At 43.9% G+C, this 16,754-nt stretch overlaps 1 protein-coding gene across 1 annotated transcript in view; it reads left to right on the top strand.

The window, feature by feature from the left end:
* The first annotated feature begins 419 nt into the window (after positions 1-419).
* The window catches only part of ATP2B2 (ATPase plasma membrane Ca2+ transporting 2), a 424,560-nt gene continuing 408,225 nt past the window's right edge, over positions 420-16,754 (top strand). Inside the window, exon 1 of the mRNA XM_045493803.1 lies at positions 420-533. The gene's annotated coding sequence lies outside the window, so the exon portion shown is untranslated. The remainder of the gene's footprint in view (positions 534-16,754) is intronic.

Genomic DNA, 16,754 nt, shown 5'->3' with positions numbered 1-16,754 from the left:
GTGCCCTTGCCTTTGTGATCCTTACATTCTAGTGGAAGAAACCTACAACAGCTAGACATACAGCAAGTATAGATTGTGAGGGTAATGGCTAGTGTTATGAAGAAATGTAGCAGGGTGTGGGAAGAGGGATGGGGGGCTGTCTGGGAAGGTGATGTCTGCACAGAGACCTGAGTCATGTGAGGAGCCAGCCCTCTGGAGGAGGAAACTGCCTTTGAAAGCCCTGGGACAGGACCATGCCTGGGGGGCAGCTCAGAGGCCGAGATGCTTCAGATAGAGCAAAGGGGACAGTCGGGGGATGGAGTCAGCAAGGTTGAGGGGGCTGGACTGAGAAGGAATGCTCATTCGCAGGTACGGTGGGGGCCAGTGGGAGGTGGGGAGCAGGTTGTAACGTCATGTGATTCACATTTTCCAAGGCTGCCATTGAGGATCAAGAGCCTGTTACGGGCCTTGCTGGCGTCAGAGACGACTCCACCCAGACACAGACGTCCCCAGACACAGACGTCACCTGGGAAGACTCGCGCCTCCTCCGCCAGGTATGCTCCTGGAAGGGGAAATCGCCAGGTGGTGAGGGGATACCACACAAGCTCCCAGGGCGTCCTGCACCCTGCTACTGTCCTGGGAGGCCTGGTCTGCCACTGGCCCCAAAGCTCCCCTGGTCCAGACCCCCCGCCAAGTCTCCGGGAAGCCAGCCAGGCCATGCAGGTCCCCCGGAGCAGGAGGAAGGCTAAAGTCCCAGTGCCCAGTCAATGGCAGACCTCCAGATGGAGATCCTAGCATAACTTGGTTTCAGAGGGGAGACTGGTGATGGGGGAGGAGGTGAGAAGGGGGAGGGGAAGGAGGAAGGTGAGCAGAGGTAGGAGGAGGGCAGGAGGGGCAGGGAGTGGAGGAGGAGAGTATCAATGCAACTGATTTACTGGAACAAAATTTCAAATTCTATGCACCACTCACCCTTGGGGAAAACTATGTCAGAACCCTTCTGGACCCATCAGTATTAGACGCCCACAAGTTTTAGGAGTTGGAAACCAAGTCATTTTAGAAAAAAAAAAAAAAAAAAAAAAAAAAAAAAAAAAAAAAAAACCTGTCCTAGTTCTGTAATTGGCTCCCAAGGCTCTGCTCAAGGATTATTAAAATACTGACACAAAATCTCTGAGAGAAATTGCTCCAGGCCCTGTATTTACCATTTGCGTCGGTAAGACAAGCAGAGGCCTTTCCATGGAGTGTCAGCTATGGTACTTTTCAAGGTCAGATAATTAACTTTATTAAGGAAGAGTCATATTTGCAAAGGGAGTAGGCACTGAGACTCAGGTATCCCTCGGATAACAAAAACTTGCTGAACAGAATTCCCAGGGCGAGGGATGTCATGGGTCTGACTTACACCCTTTCTGTGAACAGTGGTTCCTAAGGTGAGGTTTGTGGACCCTCCTCCCTTTCCAGAGCGCACAGAGAGGCTGTAGGAGATCCATGAACTGCCTGAAACTATAGATAACATTCTGGCTTTTGAGTTGCTGTGCATTTTTCTAGGTCAATGGTTCTCCTGGGGTGACACTACCCATTACTCACCAGGGGAGCAGCGGCCTCACCTGGAACATGTGAGCAATGCAGATTCTCAGGTCCACCCCAGACCCACTGAATCACACCTCCGGGGACTAGAGCCCAGTCATTTGGGTTTTCATGAGCCCTCCAGAGGATTCTAATGCACACTCCAGTTTGACGCTGAAAGTGTGCTCTGTGGTAGAACACAATGGCTGAGTCATGCCTTGAGAGTCACGCTGACCTGGGTTCAAATCCCACTTCTGCTGTTGAGTATCTGTGTCAGCCTGGGCAAGACACTTAGCCTCCCTAAGCTTCTATTCCCCCATCCATAAAATGGAGATAATAACCTTGGGATAGCAATTTTAATGCATCCATGATGACAGGTTCATGGTCTTCATCAAGTAAGAGTCATGACAATTATAATAATGTCGTTGAGGAGAGGAGTGGTGTGAACAGACGTGTGAATTAGAAAGACAACTCTATAGGATGGTTTGAACACCTGAGGGGCTAGAGGGAATGTCACCAGTGATTATTGTCATAGCCACAGTGGCAGCAGTGAGAGGGGTGAGTGAATGGGTGAGAGGGTCATCAGGGGTCAAGTGGACAGGGCTTGCAAATGAATTGATTCACTCAGCAAATATTTACTGAATACCTGCAATGTTCCAGGCCCTATTCTGGACCCCTGAGTCCCTGCTCTCATGGAGCTCATGTACTTGTAGGAAATAAAGTCAGTGAGGAAGCAAATGAATGCACGAGGATTTCAGAGCATGGTCAATGCCACAAAGAAGCAGAACAGGCAGAGTGATATACATAGGTAGGGTGGTCAGAGCTGGTGACACTGAGCAGAGACTTGGATGACGAGTGAGAGCTGGCCAGGAGAAGATTCCAGAGGATGATCATGTGGGCAGAGGGAAGAGCCAGCACAAAGGCCTGGAGACAGGGATGAGTGTGATGTGTTGGAGGAACTGGAGAATGCATCTGAGGGTGCCAGGACCCATGGTTCTCACCTCTCTGAGACTCCACTCCTTCACGAAGGGCCGATGTGAGGAGCTGATGATATCATGACTATAACCAAATCTGGCACATATAACAGGCCCTAGGAGAATGTTCACTATTGCCCTGAAATGGGCAGCTCATTATCCCCCATGGTATCACGTGAGGATTCTAGACATGTATCAAAATCAAAATCAGTTTGAGCATTGGAAATAAAAAGTTCTGATGGCTTTAGACCAATTATCAGGTGTCAAAACAGGAGTCAGTTTCCTTCAAGCAACAGATATGGATTAAATGTATGGATTGAAAGATGAGGAACTTGGTGGGTACAGAGGAGTATAGATGTCCCCACCCCTGGTACAGGTACAGGCCTTGCTGTTTACTCCAGTCTCTTGTGTAGGGAGGTGAGATCCCCAACAGTAGCTGAGCATGATAATACCAAGTCAAGCCCCTAGAACATGCCAGGTGATGGGATCCAGAGCCGACATGTGATAAAAGTGGGGAACAGCCAGGAGAGTGGGCAATATGGGTGCAGACTGCGGGAAGCTGTAGACTCAGTGACTGGAAGGAGATTGGTGAGATTCCCTCCATGACTTCTCTGGGCCTCATCTGTAAAATGGAAATAATCTCAGTACCTATGGGATAGTTGTGAGGACTACATGCTGTAATGTTGTACAGTTCCGAGCACAGTTCCTGGAGCAAACTAAGGCTCACTAAATGATAGCTACTATTATTAATATTGATATCAATATTAATATCAGCAGGGGAAGTTGTGCCTCAGGGCTTCCCAGAGGAACTCACTGAGCCCTGATGCCTCTGTGGCTAGGCGTAGGACCTTGGGAGTGCAGCCCACTGTCAGCCAGGCTTAGAAAGACTCAAAAGCCCCAGAGGAGAGGATAGCAAGTTTTGGAGAACTCTGGGCTGATGGCAGCAGGGAGCAGAAAGGGCTCAATTGTAGTCACCTCCCCCTAGAAACCTTCCCATATTGTTTTAAGGGCTCCCAGAGCCTCCCTTGTGCTTGCATTTGGGGGGCACAGATCATGTTGTGGTATGGTAGTCTGTCCCTCCATCAGACAGAGATCTTTGATGTTAAGGCCTGGGGATGATCCATTTTTGTACTTCCTGCAGTTACCTGCAGTTACCTGCAGGGTAGTTGTTGCTTGCACGAAAAAAATGGAAAAACAAATAAAATAAAAAATGAATGCCTGAATGAATGGGAGTAAAGGGACTGGCTGACCCAAGGAGGAGTAAATGGTGATGGTGAGTATAGATCCATCTCTGTCCCCTGGCAGGATCTTGCCTTGAAGTGGCTGCACTTCTTTCCTTGGACACAACGGGGTGCCATTACTACAAAACCTGGCTGGCGAGGCTGAAGGAATCCTGGTAAAAACTAAAGTGCTGCTTAAGTCAGGAGGGATCTGGGCCTTCTAGGGTGCAGATCAGCCTCCCTCAGACCTGAGTCATGGGTTGCTAACAGTGAAAGCTTACGCTAGAGGCACCTAGTTCTGCATTGCTGCAAGTGTGCAAGCAGAGGCTGGCCTCCAGCCTAGGTGTCTGTAATCACCAGCAGGTCTTTGCCCAAGATTTGGAGGGTTCATCAACACCTTAGTGAGAGGAGAAAAGAAAGCTTTTGACTCTTCTTAGAAAGCTCTGTCCCCTCCTCCTTTCCCCAGGTGAACACCTTTTTTAGGTAACAACTGAGGTTTCCCAAAAAACGACTCTATGTCTTTTCTTAAAAAAAAAAAAATCATTTCAAATTTACAGAAAGCCTCAACAGTAGGACCAAGAGCTTTTCTTTCCTGAGCCTTTTGAAATTAAGCTGCTAATGTGAACCCTATCACCTCCAAATATTTTGTGCATGTTTCTTACAAACATGTGGTGAGGATATTCTCTGCCTCACCACAAGCACCTGCATTGGGAAATCTCATCAGTACATTATAAACATCTAATCCTCAGACTGCATTCGAGTTCCCCAGTTATCCCTATTGACGTCCTGATAACAGAGGATCCAGTCCAGGATCGAGTCTTTTTCCTTTTTAGTCTCTTTCTTTCTAGAACAGCTCCTTAGTCTTCCCAAGACCACATGACCTTAACACTTGCGAAGATTACAGGCCAGGTATGTTAGAAAATATCTCTCAACTTCTCTTGGTTGCTATTTCTCATTATTGGTTCAGGTTGCCCATTTTAGGAATATCACAGAAGGGAGGCATCCTTCTCATGGCATCCTGTTAGGTAGCACACAATTTCTATTTATCCCGTTTCTCAGGTTAACTTTGATACTTGATTAAGGCAGTGTCTGTTGGATTTCACCACGGTAAGGTTCCTTTGTTCCCCTTTGTCACCAAGAAGTGTTTTGTGAGGGATATACCTTAGAATTAGGTGGATATTCCATTCCCCATCAAACTCTCAGCCACTGATTTTAGGACTTATTCATGATTCTTGCCCAAATCAATTATTACAGAGACAGTTGCCAAACGGTGACTTTCTGATTCCATCATTCCTTCTAAATTCATCAGTTGGCAATCCAACTGGAAAAGCTTTCTCCTCTTTTATTCGCTCATTTATGCACTGACTCAGTATAGACTCATAGATCCCCATTTTATTTAATGGGCTATAATGCATTACCGTGATTATTTATTTTGGTCTTCAAATTGTCCCAGATTGGGCCAGTGGGAGCTCCTTCAAGCTGGCTCCTGTGTCTTTTTGGGATGCCCCAGCATTCTTTGAACACTTCCTTACTTTCTGGCACGAGATATTGTAGGCTCTTCTTGTATTAGGAGTTTACTGTCCTGCAGAGAGGCATTTTGCAAACTCTGTTGCCCTAACTCCACAGCTGTGAGAAGACTCACCAGGCAGGAGTTAAGTAAGGAACTGGAATCTGCAGTCAAGCCGGTCTGGGTTTGGAGTCACTTACTAGCAGTGTTTTCTTGGGCAAGTTGGTCGTGAAACCCTTGTAAGCCTTTCCTCCTTGGCTGCAACACGATCACAAGGGTTCTACTGTCTCACAGTGGAAGATATGAGGGAAATCTCTCCTAAAGGTGGGTGGCCACCTCCTGGAGCTCACTCGGCTGCTGCTGCCGTAGCACTCCCCCAGCACCACCATGTGGCCAGTGGCCTGGGAATTGCTGAGGGGATTCCTGGATCTGCCACAGAGAGTAGAGGGCCAAGGGAGAGACCCCAACTCAGTTGAGCTTCCCTGTGGTATGAGTTTACCTGTCCAAGGTGCCCCTTCATTCCTTCCAACAGGACTTGAAATTTATTGCTTCTTCCAACCTTATCAGTGGGGAAAGATGGACGTCTGTAGGAGTGAGGCACACATGAAGTTGGGGTTTTGTGAGAGGGAGGCCTCACATCTTAGAGACGCACAGCAAAGGGAGTGTGTTCTCTGAAATCCCAGCTGTAGGTGAAGTGCCTGGCATGCAGGAAGCGCCCAATAATTGAGAAGCGCTACTGTGCTTCTGTTCTTCAGATGGGCAAGTGAGTTTGGGAAGTGCTGCATTCCAGAGTGCTCTCAGAGTCCTAATGCAGGTCAGAATAGTACAGATCCTGGTAATGCACGCTTGCATTTTGCTTCCAGAAGGAGGGAGCTGAGCTTTCCTTATCTCTGACCTCTCCACGGTGCCATAGGTCAACTCAGGGCTTGTCCCAAATGCCAAATGGATCAGCATTGTCCTCCAACCCGGATCTCCCTACTCACTAACTGTTCCTCCTCCTTAGTTCCCCGTTTTTATGCTATGGATCTGTCTCCCAGTCCCTCTGGCTCAGATTCCTCCTATCTGCCCCTATCTCCTCCACCTTCTGCCTTTCCGCCCTGCCTCTGTGGTCCACCAAACACATCATGTGTCTCTGTGTCTGCAGTGGCCCAGGCCTCCATCACCCCTTGCCTCCCTGGGTCTCTGACTCCAGGCTGCAACACCACCCCACACACATTCCACATGTTGCATTCCAAACCCTGCAGTGAATCTTTTGCCTTGCCCAGGTCCGTGCCAGCTCCCAGCTGGGCATTCAAGGCTTATAGCCTTCCAGCCTGGTGGGGCAGTCCCGTCCCCAGGTAGAACCAAGGAATTTACATTTTCTCCAGCACGCCCCAGGGCATCTTGCTTCACTGCATGATATTTATACAGCCACCCCAGCTTTCTTTAGATTAGTATTTGGAGAGTAGATCCTTTTCTATCCTTTCCCTTTAACCCAATTCATATCTTGATATTCAAAGTGGTTTATTGCAGACAGCATGTAATCGGGTCTTGCCTTTTGATCCAATCTGACAACATCTGCCTTTTAACCAGGGTGTTTTTGCTATTTAAATATTGTGTGATTATTGATATGCTTGGGTTTAAATCTACCACATTGCTGTTTGCTTTCTACTTGTCCTATAGTCTTTATTCATTTTGCGCCTCCCGACCTGGAACCAATCAAGCATTTTTTTATGATTCTATTTTACCTTCCCTGTTCCCTTATTATATACCCAGTTTTGGAGCAGTTGTTTTAGGGTTTATGTACTACATCTTTAATTTATCACTGTCTGTGTTCAAGTGCACCACTATGCGCCAAATGTAAGAACCTACAAGAAATACTTCCTTTTGGGGCGCCTGGGTGGCGCAGTCGGTGAAGCGTCCGACTTCAGCCAGGTCACGATCTCGCACTCCGTGAGTTCGAGCCCCGCGTCAGGCTCTGGGCTGATGGCTCAGAGCCTGGAGCCTGTTTCCGATTCTGTGTCTCCCTCTCTCTCTGCCCCTCCCCCGTTCATGCTCTGTCTCTCTCTGTCCCAAAAATAAATAAACGTTGAAAAAAAAATTTTAAAAAGAAATACTTCCTTTTACCGTTCTTGGCTTTTGTCCAACTGATGTCATGCATTTGACTTTCACTTATATTATGAACCCCACAATAAATTACTATGTTTGCTTTAAACAGTTAATTATCTCTTAACGAGGCTTTAAAAAGTATTCATTCATCCATTCATGTCTCATTTCTAGCATTCCTCATTCCATTTTATAGATCCATATTTTCCATCTGATTATAATTTCCCTTTTGGCCTTTACTATTTCTGGAGGTGCTTGTGTTGGAGTCTTTCAGCTTTTGTTTATTTCACCTTTGTTTTTTTTTTTTTTTTAATAACAGCTTCATTAAGATATCATTTACATATAAAGTTCACTCTTTTAAAATGTATACTAGAACCATCAACACTAATATTCTCACCTCAGAAAGAAACCTTATACCTGTTTACACTCTGTCTTCATTTTCTTCCTCTCCTCACTTTATACAAATACTATTGTATATCCTGTCTGCCTATCCTGGACATTTCATGTAATTAGAAACATGTGGCATTTTATGTCTGGTTTCTTTTACTTACAGTGTTTTTGAGGAGCATCCATGTTGTAGCATGTGTCAGTAATTCATTCCTTTTTATGGCCAAATAATGTTCCATTATATGGATATTCCCCATTTTGTTCATCTGTTCATCAGTTGATGAAGACCTGGGTTGTTTTCACTCTCGGCTAATACAAATAAATTCTTCTATGAACACTTATGCACAAGTTTTTGTGTAGAATTTTGTTTCCATCCTTTTGTGTATATCCTTAGGAGTGGAATCACTGGGCCATATGATAACTATATTTACCCTTTAAAGGAACTGCCCAATTATTTTCCACAGTAGCTGCATCATTTTACAAACTTACCAGAAATATATTAGGGCTTCAATTACCCCTTTGTTGTTTGTTTTCCTTCATGTTTAAAAGATGTGTTTACTATGTACCTAGTAGAATCTAGGCTGACAAATTTTTGTCAGTACTTTAAAAGTATTGTCCCACTTCCTTCTAGCTTTCATTGTTTCTGGTGAAAAGTCTGTAGTAAGAAAGCGAAAAGTTATTCTTTCCTTTCCTGTGTTTCTCTATACTTGATGTGTGCTTTCTCTCTGGTTCCCTGTAAGATTCTTTTTCACCAGTTTTGAAAAGTCTGCTTGTGGTGGTGGTGGTGTGTAATGCTTCCTGTGTTTGAGGTTGCTGGAGCATCCTGGATCTGTGGATTAGTAGATTTCATCAACATTTTTAAATATATGGCCATTATTTCTTAGGACATTGTTTTGTTTCCCCACCCAAACAAAACCTGTTTTTTCCCCTCTCCTTTGTGGTCTCCCATTACATGAATATTAGGCCTCTTGTTTCACAGCACTCATGAATGCTCTTGTCCATTTTCTCTTCCTGTTTTCATTGTTAATCCCTGTGTTTAATTTTGGATAGTTTCTATTGCCCTTTATAAAGTTTATTAATATTTTCTTCTGCTAAAGCTAACTTTATGTTAATATCATTCATATCTAGACATTCTACTTTTTTTTTAGTTTTTTTTTAATGTTTATTTATTTTTGAGACAGAGAGAGACAGAGCATGAACGGGGGAGGGTCAGAGAGAGAGGGAGACACAGAATCTGAAGCAGACTCCAGGCTCTGAGCTGTCAGCACAGAGCCCGACGCGGGGCTCAAACTCATGGACTGTGAGATCATGACCTGAGCTGAAGTCAGACGCTTAACTGACTGAGCCACCCAGGCACCCCTAGACATTCTACTTTTAATCTCTGTTTGCTCTGGGACTTTTTATGTCTTCCATATCTCTCCTTTGCATATGCCTATGCGTGCTTTCACTTTCTCATACATATATTTTTAAAAGAGCTGTTTTAATGTCATTCTACTAATTTTATTTCTGCATCACTTCTGGATATGTTTTAATTTAATGAGTTTTCTTTGCATGCCTAGTAATTTTTTTAAATTTATTGTGTATTGAATGTTGGGTGATGGATTTCTTCTGTTTTCTTTAAATACTTTTGAACTTTGTTCTGAGATTCAGTTAAGTTACTAGGAAACAGTTTGATACTTTTGAGGCTGGATTTTAAGCTTTTTTTATGCAGGAACAGAATACCCTTTAGTCTGGACCTATTTTGGCCCCACTACCAAGGAGATAGGCTTCTGGGAGTCATACCTGATGCCTGTGTGTTAGAAGGTCTTCCAACTCTGGTTGGTGTGAATATGAGCCATTATAGACCCTCTGTGCATTTGGGAATTGGGAATTATTCTTTCCACTCCTTCCCAAGCCTCAGGTGGTTTACTCACATGCATGTGCTGATCACTACTTGGCTTAAGACTTGAGTGGAACTTTCTAAAGCTCTCCAGGGCTCTCTCTCTGTAGCATTATACTCTCTGTACTCTGCTTTGCAAACTCTAGCCTCCTTGAGCTCTATGAATTCTCAGTTCTGCTTACTCTACTTAAACAGAGCAGCAGTCTCTCTGTGGGTTCATTTTTCTCTGTTCTGTGGCTTGGAAACTCATCAGTAAGTAAGCTGAGGCATCATAGGGCTCCCGTCCTTTGTCTACATTTTCTCAGGAATTGTTAAACAGTGCTCCTGTTGTCCAGTAACTGAAAACCATTATTTCCTATGATTTTGTCTGCTTTTATTTTTAGTTGGTGAAGGTGGTCTTAGTGTAAGTATGAGTGTTTGTGTAAATGTATTCCCTGTTACTCCATTGTGGCCAGAAGTAGAAGCCCCTATTATTTGTTATTAAGTCTTTGCCAATTTTCTCAGTTTAACTGATATCTCATTGTTTTAAATGTTTAACTTGTTTCCTTACTACCAAGGTTAAGATTTTTTTTTCAAGAATATACAAAGCCATTTGTAATGCCTCTTTTATTAGTTTTTTATATCTCCTTTGCTGGTTTTTCTAGTGGGGAAGTTTTAGTGTTTTCTTATTGATTTTTATTTACTCTTTATATGTAGAGCTACTACCCTTTCTCAATTTGTCGCAGGTAATTTTTCATTTTTCACTCTTTAAAATGAATAACTTTATTGTGACATTCATACAGAGAAGCACACAAGTCATGAGTGCATTGCTTGATGATTGCCACAATGAACACACACCTCTGTGATCACCACTGAGGTCCATAATTAGAGCCTTCCCAGTATCCCAGAAACCTCCCCCTCTGCCCCTGCTATTCATGATACCCGCCTTCTTTCCCAAAGACTATCAGTATTCTGACTTCAAATGATATCAGTTAAAGTTGCCTGTTTGAACTTTATATAAGTAGAATCATATGGGACATGTCCTTTTATGTCCAACTCCTTTCATTGAACATCATGATTGTAGAATTTGTCCATGTTGATGCATTTAGTAGTAACATGTTCCTGTTCAACATTGCATTAATATACCACTATTTAGGGGCGCCTGGGTGGCGCAGTCGGTTAAGCGTCCGACTTCAGCCAGGTCATGATCTTGCGGTCCGTGAGTTCGAGCCCCGCGTCGGGCTCTGGGCTGATGGCTCAGAGCCTGGAGCCTGTTTCCGATTCTGTGTCTCCCTCTCTCTCTGCCCCTCCCCCGTTCATGCTCTGTCTCTCTCTGTCCCAAAAATAAATAAACGTTGAAAAAAAATATATACCACTATTTATTATCTATCCTACTATTGATGGGAATGTAGGGTTTTTGTTTGTTTGTTTGTTTGTTTTTGGCTATTTTAAATAATACTGCTTTATCTTTCATAGTTAGATTTAATATCTAACTGGAATTGATTTTTTGCATATGGAGTGAGGTAGGGATTGGACTCATACCACACCCCCCCAATATCATTATTGAGCTCTATCCCTTCCACTGGTCTATTTGCCTGTTTGTGTTTTAATATGCTGTCTCAATTACTGCAAGTTTATAATATATCTTGACATCTAGTAGTGTACATGTTCTATTTTTCTTTCCACTTGTTACCTTTAGTTATTGCCTATCATGGATTGACTTGAGCCCTGCTTAAACTAAGTTTTTGCTCCTTGGTCAGTCCACCATAGACACAAGGTCAGTTTCTCCTCTGGTAACATAAATCATGCCTAGAGTTCTATGCTACAGAAGTCCCCCCAGTGCTGACACATGGAATCTAACTTACCCTCCCCACATACATCTGTTTCTGGGACTGAGACTGTGGAGTCTGATAGTACTGAGTTCAAATCCTGCCCTGCTACTAACTGGGAGACCTGGGGAAAGTTGCTTCTCTTTCTGGGCCTTTGTTTCCTCATCTATAAAATGGGGGGTCATAGTACCTAACTCATAGGGTTATTGTGAGGATTAAATGAGATTATGTAAATGCTTAACATATGCAATAATCAGTAGTTATCATCCTTACCATTATTGCCCCATAATTCCTCCTAGTTTGTTAACAAGAGGGCCAGACTCCAAATTGGCCATCTTGCTGCATTAACACTGATCATGTCGCCCCCTCTGAGAACTGGACTTCAGCCTTCTTCTTGGGCCAAGACCTTTCTATCCTACTCCCCAAACACCTCTTATTGCCCAGCCCCCATAGACTCATTCCCTCCCTTCTCCCATATACTGTTGTGGGGGTTAGCTCTGGACAAGCTTTCAAGAATGGAGGCAGGGGCGACTGGGGTAGCTCAGTTGATTAAGCATCTGTCTCTTGATTTTGGCTCAGGTCATGATCTCATGGTTCATGAGATCCAGCTCCACATGAGGCTCTGCACTGACAGCATGGAGCCTGCTTTGGATTCTCTCTCTCTGCCCCTTCCTTGCTTGCACCTTCTCTCTCTTTCTCTTTCTTTCTCTCAAAATAAAATACATACATACATACACACACACACACACACACACACACACACACACATACATAGAATGGAAGCAAATACACTTCATGGAGAGACTTTCCCTGCCCATACCCATAACCCATGACTATTTTTCTATCTTCTTGCTTTATTTTTCTTTGTAATGCTTGGTACCTGCTGTTAGATCATATACTTACTTATTTTCTGTCTTTTCCACCTGAATGTAACCTCAGTGGGGGGTTAGAGACTTGTTTTGCCATAACAATGTCTCCAGCACCTAAAACAGTGGCTGTCACACAGTAGGTACTCGATAAATATTAGTAGGTTGGATGGATGAATCCTGTATCTGAATGCCCACTCTAACGCTGAGACCAAATCTCCCCTTTTGCCAACAGTATTCATCCATTGATTCAGTAGATATTTGCTGAAAATCTACAATGTGTCTGGCTCTTGGCATGTGTTACGGATTGAATTGTGTCCCTCCTAACCCCCAATATCTCAGAATATGAATAGGATTCCCTTATTTGGAAATACGGTCATTCCAGTTGTAAGTAGTTAAGATGAGGTCATACTAAAGTAGGGTAGGACCTTAATCCAATATGACTAGTATCCTTGTAAGAAGAAAAGAGACACAGAAACATACACACAAGGGGGGAAATGTCATGTGACTGTGAAGGTAGACACTGAAATATTGTGGCCACCAGCCATGGAATGCCAAGGATTGCTGGAAAATTATCAGAAGCTAGGAAGAGGCAAGGAAGGATTCTCCCCTGCAGGCTTCAGAGGAAGCATGGCCTTACCAACACCTTGATTTTTGGACTTCTGTCCTCCAGAACTGAAAGACAATAAATTTGTTTTAAGCCATCCAGTTTGTGGCACTTTATACTTAGTTTGGAAACTAACACAGCATTCCTCTGCCAATTTGCCTGATGGGACATGAAATCCTTATCCCAGCCTGGAGTTCCCATCAGTATTCTTGATTTTCAGTGACAGACACCAGGAAAGCATTCAACAGAAGAGGTTAGCAGGCAGTGTATGGAATCTTCTGGAAGACTAGAGAGGGGGTTTTGGAGAGTGGGCTGGGATCCAGGAAGGAGGACATGAGAAATAGCCCAAATCCAACCATAGGACCTACTGGATATGTGGTAGGCAGATTCTACAATGGTTCCCAGTGGTCCCCTCCCCCCTTAGTATTCAAGTCCTTGTGTAACCCCTTCTTGAGTGTGTGCTGGGCTTAGTGACTCATTTCTAATGAATACAATACTATAAAAAGTGATGGGGCATATTCATTCTTCTATTGGATTACAAAAAGGCTGTGACTTCTGTCTTGCTCACACTCTCTTGCTCTCTCACTTGCTTGTTCTGCGGGGAAGGGGCCAGGAGGTTGAGATCTGCCCTGTGGAGAGGCCCACATGGCAAAGGACTGAGGGAGGCCTCTGGCCAACAGCCAGTGAGGAACCAAATCCTTCCAGCAAGCACATGAGTGACCTTGGAAGCTGACTTTTCCTTCATTCGTATCTCAGCTGGAGCCTTATCAGAGACCCTGAGCCAGAGGACTCAGCTAAGCAGTGCCTGGATCCATGACCCACAGAAACTGTGAGATCAGAAATGTTCTTTTAAGCTACACAATTTTGGTGTAATTTTTTACACAGCATTAGGTAATAACTAATACAGGGTGCAACCACTGGGGGATGCCCTGGTCACTAGATCTATGATTTGTGCTTCCCTCTTACTCCTTCTAGATGAATCACCCATCATCCCTGCTTCTTTAGTCTCTCACTCCAGCTATAAAAAACTCGTAGGCATTTGATTGGTAACATTTAGGTCATTGCTGAAAAGAAAGGATACAAGTGCTGCATGGACAAAAAGAAAAAAATCAGTCTTATTAGGTTTCCTGCTTGTATCCTTATGGTGATCCTGACTTCTCAGCACTTACTAATTCATTATCTATGTCACTGAGTCATTAAAGTCTTATCCACCAGACTGCAGGCTCCTGGAAGGCAAAACCTGGCTTGTTACTCATTCCTCTCTACCTAACACATGGCCTGACACATAGTACGTGCTCATTGAATGCTTAGTGAATGAATGAATGAATGAATGAATGAATGAATGAATGAATGCCTGGTACAACTCGCTCAGTTTATGCACATTGTCTTCTTGGCATGGAGCACTATTTCTCAAATTTTTCTTATCATAAGGATCAGCTGGGATGCTTCTGAAAAATCCAGAATTACAGTCTCTATCACAGGTCTGAGATGAGGCCCAGGAAGTTGTACTTTAACAAACTATGCACCTTATTGGGGGAACCTGGAGCTATAACATCATTTGTCTGTAAGACCGTGTCCCCCTCAGCCCAGCCTACCACAAGCTAAAACCCATCTGGATATTTTGCAGTCATCTTCTCTGACACAAATGACCCTGTTTCTTTCCTCTTTGGAAGACATGCTGGTCTCCCTCTCTTGTCAAGCCCTTTTTGCTTGGTTTCTGCTTTCTTCATGACCATTAAACATTGTTCCTGCCATGAATACTGAGGAACTCTTATGTGAAATGGTATATGGCCATCTCAGAGACAATTCTGCTGCCCCCAGCAGACTTTTGTTAATGTTTAGAAACATTTTTTTTAATTTATTTTGAGAGAAAGATAGAGAGTGAGCAGAAGAGGGGCAGAGAGAGAGAGAGAGAGAGAGACAGAATCTCAAGCAGGCTCTGCGATGTCAGCACAGAACCCAACACGGGGCTCAAACCCACAAAACTGTGAGATCATGACCTGAGCCAAAATCAAGAGTCAGATGCTTGAATGACTGAGACACTCAGGTGCTCCTAATGTCTGTAAATATTTTTATTTGCACAGCCTGGGAGCATGCTAGTGATATCTAGTGGATAGAGGCCAGGGATGCTGCTGAAATCGTATAATGCACAGGCCAGCCGCCACAACAAAGAATTGGACATCTCCAACTGTCAAAAGCACCAGAGGTGAGAAATACTGTGCTATAGAAATGCATGGCAGGAGATCCTCAACTGGCATTGGGGGTGACATCAGGGAAGGCTCCCTTAAAGAAGTAACATTGGAAGAATGGCTAAAATCAACAATTCAGGCAACAACAGATGTTGGTGAGAATGCGGAGAAAGAGCATCTCTTTTGCACTGCTCGTGGGAATGCAAACTGGTACAGCCACTCTGGAAAACAGTATGGAGGTTCCTCAAAAAATTAAAAGTAGAACTACCCTATGACCCAGCAAATGCACCACTAAATATTTATCCAAACGATACAAAAATGCTGGTTCAAATGGGTACATGCACCCCAATGTTTACAGCAGTGCTATCGACAATAGCCAAAGTATGGAAAGAGCCCAAATGTCCATTGATGGATGAATGGATAAAGAAGATGTGGTATATATATATATATATATATATATATATATATATATATACACACACACACTGGAGTATTACTCAGCAAGCAAAAGAATGAAATCTTGCCATTTGCAACATGTGGATGGAACTGGAGGGTATTATGCTAAGTGAAATTAGTCAGAGAAAGACAAATATCATATGACTTCACTCATGAGGACTTTAAGATACAAAACAGATGAACATAAAGGAAGGGAAGTAAAAATAATATAAAAACAAGGAGGGGAAAAAAACATAAGAGACTTTTTTTTAATTTTTTAAAATATTCATTTTTGAGAGAGGAAGAGAGACAGAGCCCAAGACATGAAGGGGCAGAGAGAGGGAGACACAGAATTGGAAGCAGGCTCCAGGCTCTGAGCTTTCAGCACAGAGCCTGACGCGGGGCTCGAACCCACGAACCGTGAGATCATGACCTGAGCCAAAGTTGGACACTTAACCAACTGAGCCATCCAGGTGCCCCAAGAGACTCTTCAATACAGAGAACAAACTGAGGGTTGCTGGAGGGGTTGTGGGAAGAAGGATGCGCTAAATGCGTAAGGGGCATTAAGGAAAACACTTGTTGGGGTGAGCACTGGGTGTCATACATAGGGGATGAATCACTGGAATCTACTCCTGAGATCATTATTGCACTATATGCTAACTTGGATGTAAATAAATAAATAAATAAATAAATAAATAAATAGAAGTGACATTGGAAACCTCAAGGACAAAGGATCCAGGTAGTGTGTATGTGTGTGCAAAGGGGGCTTTGGGTTGGAATGGGGTAGAAGGGTGTTCCTGGCAGAGAATAGCACTGCAGAAGAGAGAGCACAGGGCCCCTGAGGTCCCGAGGAAAGCTCATTGTTCCTGGATAAAGAGAGTAGTGGGGGCTGGGGAGGACCCACAAGATTGCACGTGTGAATCACATGTTGCAGGAGAAGTGACCACTCCTAACGTTCAGTGGTCCAGGCCCCTAAGCTGAGCACTTCGCATGCACTACCTCATTGAATCCTCACTGTAACCCTCTAAAATGTTTGTGGTTTCACCCTTTTACAGATGGTTCAGGGGAGTGACAAGCCGAAGGTCACAATGCGTTTGTTGCCACAGAGCCTGGCACCAAACACATGTAGTTCAGGCACCAAGGAGATAACCAAGTTGTTTGTTTAGGGAGTGAATGAATAAGTGGGTGAGTAAACCAGGCACAACTCTGGGAGTCCTGGAGCAGAGCTAGGTTAAACACAAATGGTGCATGGGACATG

The sequence above is a fragment of the Leopardus geoffroyi genome, chromosome A2, assembly GCF_018350155.1.
Source record: "Leopardus geoffroyi isolate Oge1 chromosome A2, O.geoffroyi_Oge1_pat1.0, whole genome shotgun sequence".
NCBI lineage: Eukaryota > Metazoa > Chordata > Mammalia > Carnivora > Felidae > Leopardus > Leopardus geoffroyi.
The sequence above is the reverse complement of the archived record's forward strand: the minus strand, read 5'-3'. Positions and strand labels throughout refer to the sequence as shown.